Raw genomic sequence first — 8,542 nt, forward strand, 5'->3', positions numbered from 1 at the left:
TACACTGCTAAATTAGGGACGGCTAGCGCAGATAGCCCTCGTGTAGCTTTGCGCGAAATTAAAAAAACAAAAACAAAAATAAAATAAGTTTTACTTATATAACGCACGCAGAACTGAAAGGTTTCAGCGACATAACGGCGCGAAAGTTGGATTTCCCAATTCATAATCTGGCACATTAACCACTATGCCACATTTGACCCAGTTTGTAAAACACGATATTAACATTATAAACATGTAAAACATAATAAGTCTATGGAAACTATTAGTATAAAATTATTTTAAAATTGCAATTTTGTAAATTTATGTTACTTTAGTTTTTATATAATAAAGTTTCTTTAAAAACGGGAACGAAGATACGTTGATATTATAATGTAGGCCCTGAAAAGACGAACGATTCTCCTACACGAACAGTTAGTTCATCTATAGTACTGTTCGATTTTAAAACGTCATACTCGATGGTTCACAATCGCACTACTGGAGGTTATTCAAAAAGCCAAAACTTAAAAGAAAAGCATGTAATATTATATATCCACCTGATAAGAACGGAATCATAATGCACTCTGCCGGAAAATAAGTAGTTCAGTTTTCTTTATTATTTCCCTCTCTCTTTTGCGGTAAGAAAAAAAAAATTCGGTAAACTCATTGACCCTAAATGTGACTGCGTTTCAGTGTACAACTGGAAAGGAAAAACAGGAAGGTGAAACACGATCTCTCTTTTCGGTACTAATTAGAATGAATATCGCAATACGTCACTATATTTTTAACGTGCCCAGTACATAGTAACCGTTTTCCAGCAGTTAATATTTTCTTCCTTCCCAAGCAAATTATTCGTTGTGTAGAAATATTAAATTATTGGGTAGGTGTATTTGCAATAGCAATTAAAATTCAAAAATGATTAAAATTAAACTTATCCCCCGCTAGGTGCCGGGAAGTGTACAGATAAATTGTTTGCTTGTTTGATTGGTCGTTGTTAAGCCCAAAACTACACAATATGAGAACTGTGTTCTGACAACAACGGGTATTGAAACTCGAGTTCTAGCGTCGGAAGCCAGCAGGTTTACAGCTGAGGCAGTGGGGGACCACGGTACAGATAAAATAATCTTACTTAGGGTATATTCTTTATTTATTTCTGTTAGTACCAACAAAGTAGTTAAGGGGAAAACCAAACATAACTCTGAACATGAAAAATTAGAGATTATTCTAGAACAAATGATGTAAACAAAATCGATTTTTCTTTTGTTGAAATACAAAATATAAATGATAGAACAAAGACAGAACTTGAAAATACATACCCATAAAGCAAACCACAAACGCGAAAATCACAAAGTATTATTTTTTGTAAAACTAGAGATGTCAATTATAACGATTTATTTCGTTAGACATCTTATTTTGTGAACGTGGTACTTAAGTAATTCTAACTAAGGACCACAGGAGCGCAGGTGTGTTATAAGAGTGGCAATCAATCCCTCGGCTTGGATGGAGGGGATAGGGTGCTACTAATTCCCTCTGATCAGTATATTTCAGAATTAGACACAGCGGCAGATGATTTTAGTAACTTTGTTTTAATTACAAAACACAAATACAGATCCCGCAACCTAATTCTTTTTATATTTCCAAAAATGTTTAATTGGTTTTATATTTTGGTAGAGTGATATCCCAAATGTACTATCCAAACTGAATACAACTGAAAATTAAAATCATATAAAAATTAAGTTTTCTAAAATAGAATAGATTTCAAAGGTGATTTTCCAAGTATATTAGTGATGTTATTTCACGGATTAAATTATTGGTGAAGTAACACGTACGCATCACACCTACCATTTATAAAATAATATTTTAGCTCTATCACGATATCGCATAAATTTCAGAAAACACAGTTCTAACCAATGGAAGCTTAACAACGTACCAAGTAATGTGTAACATGAAAAGTGAACAACGGTACCGGAATAGATCAACTTTTAAAATCGTTGTAAAGAAGAGACTCAGAAAGACAACATTTCAGCCAATCAACAATCTATGGTCGTATAGTTCGGTTTATCGTTTGAAATCTTGGGTTTATTTTTCAACAGATAAAAACAGGAAATAAAAGTAACGAAAATTTAGAGGACATTTGAAAATATTCGAAAACCTTCCTCTTTGATTACATTGCTATGTAGCCACGAAATACATTTGTTTCTACCCCAAAAAAACATCAACAAACAAATTAAAAACAAAGTTCGAAAAAACAATCTTTATCTAAAAAAAGGAGCGATATTTTCTGTGAAAACTGAACACAGTAAATATAAATAAGTAAAGAAAATGAATAATTAAAAATAAATCGTCCATATGTGGTCGGTCTATATAAACATTTCACCCTTCTATAGTTTACATTCATATTTTAGCTTAAATTTTCGTACTTTCAGTAGAGTTACTATAGCAGTGATTTAAAATTACAGTTTGAATCAGTATTTACAACCTTAAACTGATGTAAAAATGATACTAGGGCAGATATCAATGTAGGCAGTTTTTACTTTCACAATTGATTGTAGGCCGAGCGTGGTTAATGTACCGGACTGTGGACAGCGGGTTCAGCGTTTAGCGTCCCTCTACCGGGAAAAACAAAGACTTCAAGCTCCGCACTTTAGGGCCGTGGGTGAGTTATAAAGGTTGCTTTGGGTTCTGTTGACTAGCTAGCTACCTAGTCTGTGATTTAACATTATGGACAGCAAGCGTAGATAGCTTTAGGGCAGCTTTGTGTGAATATTCAAAAATAAATAAACAAACATTTAAATGTTGAGGTTGATAATTCTGCAAGCTTGTTTAGGTGAGTCGCTAGCCTGGTGACCATGTTGGGAAATAGAAGTGTCGTATCTGTATTCGTGATATTTGTGAACACTTGAGGTGGGCAAAATCAAAAAAGTTAGGTGAGAAATAACATCACCTTGCAGACTGATGAATTAAAGCAGGATAAGAACGGCCTAGCAGCGTGTTGAGACCTAGTACAGTGAATGGTTAAGTATTTCGTCCAAACCAAATATATAACGCCAACAACATGCTGTTGGATGCTACCCTAATATATAACGCCAACAACATGCTGTTGGGTGCTACCCTAATATATAACGCCAACAACATGCTGTTGGGTGCTACCCTAATATATAACGCCAACAACATGCTGTTGGGTGCTACCCTAATATATAACGCCAACAACATGCTGTTGGGTGCTACCCTAAAAAGTTTCGAGAACAGAACTTTTCTTTTCTTTTTTGATCAAACGAAAAAGTTAAGATACTGTCAACAGAATAAAAAATGGCATCGAATACTTGTATTTAAAAAACCACAAAAATCGTATTTATTATTATTTTATCTATTATATTTATGCGTACATCGTACTTTACCAGAAATAAGGCAAAGCACAATATTCAGCAATAACGAATGACGAGCATCAAACGCCACATTCGCTCCGCTCTTAATTATTGTTAAACATAGCAGTAGAACATTTTTCCGTGAGTGACAACAGCCCCCAGTGGCACAGCGGTATGTCTGCGGACTTACAACGCTAGAAACCGGGTAGAGCACAGATAGCCCTTTGTGTAGCTTTGTGCTTAATTTCAAACAAACAAACGAGTGACAACAAATATATTCAGTGTTTAAATTGAGGTTTAAATCTGTAATTTTGTAGAATGTTAACTACATCTGCAGTCTTAAGTGTCTAATTTTGAGTGATTTCTGTTTGTAGGTATAAACTAAGTCCAGATATGAAAACCAAAAAACGGGAAGTATATAAGTTGTTGATCTAACTAGACAGAAAGTCTGAAAATCCACCTGAACGTTTTCTATATGGAAGACGAGAATCTGAAGTTTAAAAACTTCTGTACTTATTAATATAAAACTTAATACATGTCAGAATGCCTAATGATAATTTTACAATAAACACCGTTTTTCTAGCTTACAAATAAACTTGCTGCAACTAGTAGTTATGTGTACGCGTATTATGATATATACAGTTTAGACTTTGATGAATATATGTGCGATAGTTGTGCTGACTACGGTTCTTGCAGTGACCAATATGAACAGCATCCTAAAGTCAGTGAATTTGTTTGATAACCTCAGATGGTACACACAAAAGATCTGGATTAAACATAACTTTTGTACTTAACTTACAATTTCCAAAAAGCTTGGATATTTTGTGAAACTAACTGAAACATTTTTGTGATAAATACTCTTACCTAACCATTAAACATCAGTTAACGGTAGAAAAACAAACTCATGGTGTTAGTTTCATGATAACCCCACATATTACAGCTTCCAGAACGTTTTAATAAGCATCTAAAACGTGACCTGAAATAGACGTAGTAGAAACCAACCAATGATGTTTAATAATAAATATTATGTTTTGCTGGACTGGTTTAACTAAAATCAAGTTTCTTTTGTTTTTCGTTATTTTTGAATGCAAAGAAAGGTGAATCTATAACGTGAAAATAATTCAAGAATTAAACAAGATACATATCTCTCATGAACATTTGTTTATTGGGTTTTTCATAATAAAATAAGATTTTTTTTTCAAATCGGCACATTCAGAGATTCTGGCTTTCACGATCAAACTGTCATGAAGCATTGCATCTACTTGTCGTAACTCATGAAATTAAGCCTCATTTTACCTTGTGATAGTTATACACCTGTCGTTGTTCTTCTTATAGTATATATATACACTCATAAAGTATTGCAAACGAAAAGAGAAAACCTGAATTTGACATGTAACTTATTTTATAACTTTGACACTTAGGTCACGTGAGTTACAGAGAGAGGAGAAAATCTACAGGGAACCTAAAGGTTGTCTAAACTTGTGAAATTTATCTAAGCCACAGCGGATCCTATATTTAAGTCTTAAATGACACTGTGGGTAGGGAAGTGTTGGTAGCGCGAGCAATGTGAGACCTTTCACACTTCAATGTCGTACCTAGGTAGGCAGTGGCCGGATTGTTGCTTTGATAAGCCATCTATATTCCTATCTAATTGAAGCGCCTGGACTCCTGGGATGCCAGTGAGCCTGCAGAGGTCATGTGATTGTTGTCCCTGGAGGTCGCAACGTGGTGGGTGGGATAATATATAGCATAATCTTTAATACTTTATGATATTTGGAGTTCCCCAGGGGTCGCTGAAATGGATACCTTTGTAAAATATTTTTAATTTGTTATTAGCAACATAAATGGATAGTAACATTTTCTACCCTCGCTGACTCTAGATATGTTTTTTACTTTTATCTATGTTTCTTTTCTTCTCAAGGGATAAACATTAATAAGAAATCTGAGTACGTTTGTTGATATTATTCTTGGATTGAGAAAAAAAAATCTATCAGAATTGGTAAACAAATGCACTTAATAAAAAATAATTTTTGTCAATAAGACATTCAAAAACACTCGGAGTTTTATTAAATTTTTGTAATGTCTTGATGAAAATCTAAAGAACTTTGGACATGTTCTTCTCATGCGATCTCAACTTGTTTTAGCATGTCTCTTTACTTTGGAACATGATTAAGTACTTTTTGGTAAGATTATAGGTTATCAGTCACTATCATAGTTAGTAGTCTATATGGTCGCCTAATTATTAATTAATTACTAATGATTTTGCTCGCATTTAGACACTATTTGATAACTAGTTTTAATATTACGTTTGAGTTTCTAATTTTCTGCTGTCTTTAGTGAAGTCCTGAGAAGGAATGTTTCTGTGTTGGCAGTAGCCGCGATAAGTACCACAAATACGTATGAAGAAACTTACAAACATATATCTGTATATCAAAGGTCTCTCTAAAAAACATACAGAAGATATGTAAACAACATAAAATCAGAACAGCAGTCAGAAGATATAACACAATATGATCGCATTTATTACACATCAGACCACCTAAAAACCTAATGAATAAAACACCCCTTGCGAATGTGAGCTTCAATACATTGTGGAAATAAAAATATCAATACAAACGTAGAATTGAGAATCATAATAAACATATATAAGGTTTTAGAACATTGGTGTATCTGCAATAGCATATTATGTCACAGAAGAAGACTACAAGAAAATGGAATAACGCTACAAAAGTGGAATATCATGCATACAAGAGAGAGAAAAAAAAAAGATTAAAGGAGTCTTCCATATCCAGGAAGTCACAGGATCGAAACCCGGCCACTACCACAATAGAAACGGCCCTTTTTAGGACTTCCCTAAATAGCAGATTAGAGCCGAAATGTAGAATATAAACTAGTTAGCAACAAAAACATTCAAAACGACACTTGTGTAAAACATTTATTTACAATTAAAAGGAATACAACGTTAAAATCATTACACGATAAATAGTTATTAAAAACAGGTACTTGCCCTAAAAAAAGACTATACACATGTTTCGGTGTCCGAAACACATGTAGAGTCTTCTTTTAGTTTTAATAACTATTTATCGTGTAATGATTTTAACGTTGTATTCCTTTTAATTATGAATAGTTAGTAATTAGTATTCAGTAATAAGAAAATATATTGGCAACTAGTTAGTAATTAGTATTAGCTGGTCGTATAGTCTACTAACGAAGACAGTGAAATATTATCGATATTTTAAATCAATTTATTTAAGAGTTTGTTTTGTCGTGCACAGATAGCCCTCGAGTAGCTACCCGATTTTTCACAAAAAACACTGAATAACGTTTAATCTTCATTTGCATATTTCTCGGGCCCGAGAGTTCAGTGAAGCTAATGACATTATCTTAATAAAAGCAGGTAGAGCGATCAGTTTATTGAACTTACCACATAACAATTTACCTGTATGACTGCCCGATTTTGTAAGTCACCTAAATCAGTGTCAACCACCACAAAATCAACTCCACCAAAATGGCTGAAAATGGCATTATATACGTTCATTGGATGGCGAGCTGTGTACAATAGGTTTTTATTTTTTTATGTTACTATACAATGAATATGAATAGTAATTGCTTAAGTAAAGTAAGAGTAAGTTCTTAGCTAACTATTGAATTTTTGTATTAGAGCAAACGGATATTTCATTAAAAGATTCTACTCCCTGAACGCTGATGGGTGCTCATTATTGTACAGAAGGTTGAGTAGGGAGAGTGGATCACATGTGGACATTCTTCAGTTTATGCCTTGTAAGTTGTGTTGTATCCCCCCCCCACCCACACACACACTACTGGCAGCTACAAGGCTATAATGATGAAATTTAATTTAGTGCATCAATACATTTTTAACAGTTAAATATAATGCCTTTGAAAGGGGCACATTCGAACACAATCCTATGTTACTAGAATATATATTATTAATCTTGTGTGGCTGTCCTTTTGAAATGGTCTGACGTCCTCAAAAGTAACTTTTGATTCGGTTGACCAACCAGTATCAGTGTTAATATGTCCTCTCTAGTTCACCAGATTCATTATCTTTATTTTTTCTAAATGTTTTTGAAGTCATCCTGATCATTACTCGGGTCAAGGTGACCTGTGGCATATGCTGATAAGTAATCAATGCCTATCTTATAACTGGCCACAGTTTTGTCTTGGCAAATGTTGAAAGAATGTTCTTTGTTATGAAGCTTGAAGTGTAGGCAGGTGCTCTTAATTCTGAAACCTCATTTACTGCGATGTTTTTCCCATAATGACTAATCAACCACTCAGTGACTGCCATCTTCATGTAGGTTTAAACTGAGCGTACAAACCAATGTCCAGTGACTGTAGCCTATGGCTGCAATTAAAAAGAAATGATAACAACAAGCTTTCATTATCTCAGTAATATAAGAAGCATTAATGTTGACATAACTCTCGTGATTATCTAAGACCAGCAGCACTGGTTGATCATAAGAACAATGTGTATACTTCTCGAGATGCTTCATTGTGTCTAAGAACAGATTTGAGTTCATTCATTCACCTGGAGTAGAAATACTTAAACTTCCAGGCGGTGAACTTTTGAGAAAGTTGTCTCTTACGTGGAAACACGAACATTAAATGGATTGTAGTTCCAATAGCAGAGACAATAGAACAAACACAAATTCACCACGCTCAATGAAATCGTTAAACTAACTTGTTTAAGACCTGCTTGTGTTATCACTCGTGGTGTTTTAAGCACTGTTGTGATTCCAGTTTCATAGATGTATATTTTTTCAGAGTGAAGTGAAATAGTTTAATAACAGATTCATAGTTGTCCATAAATCCTACAACATTTGTAACATTAAAACTTGTGTTTTCTGACTTTTGCAAAGATAGAGTTAGAAGTCATTTCATAAAACCTCTGATTCAGTTAGTTCTAACCATCTTGTTATCCTTCTACGTAACCGGCATCATGATGGGAAGGATTTCGAACTATACCTTCAGTTGGTTTCAACAAGCAACTCGGTTATGCTTGGCCTATACTTTGCGACAGTGGAATAACGAACGTCATCTTCATTGAACTTTACAACAAGGAAAATACAAAATATGAGAAGTACTCTCTATCTCAACGGAGAAAAGAACTAAAGAAACCAGGGAGTAAAATTATGTGTGTAAAAATTAACTAGTAAACCGATAGGATTGATTTTTCTATC

This window comes from Limulus polyphemus, unplaced genomic scaffold, assembly GCF_000517525.1.
Source record: "Limulus polyphemus unplaced genomic scaffold, Limulus_polyphemus-2.1.2 Scaffold544, whole genome shotgun sequence".
Lineage (NCBI taxonomy): Eukaryota > Metazoa > Arthropoda > Merostomata > Xiphosura > Limulidae > Limulus > Limulus polyphemus.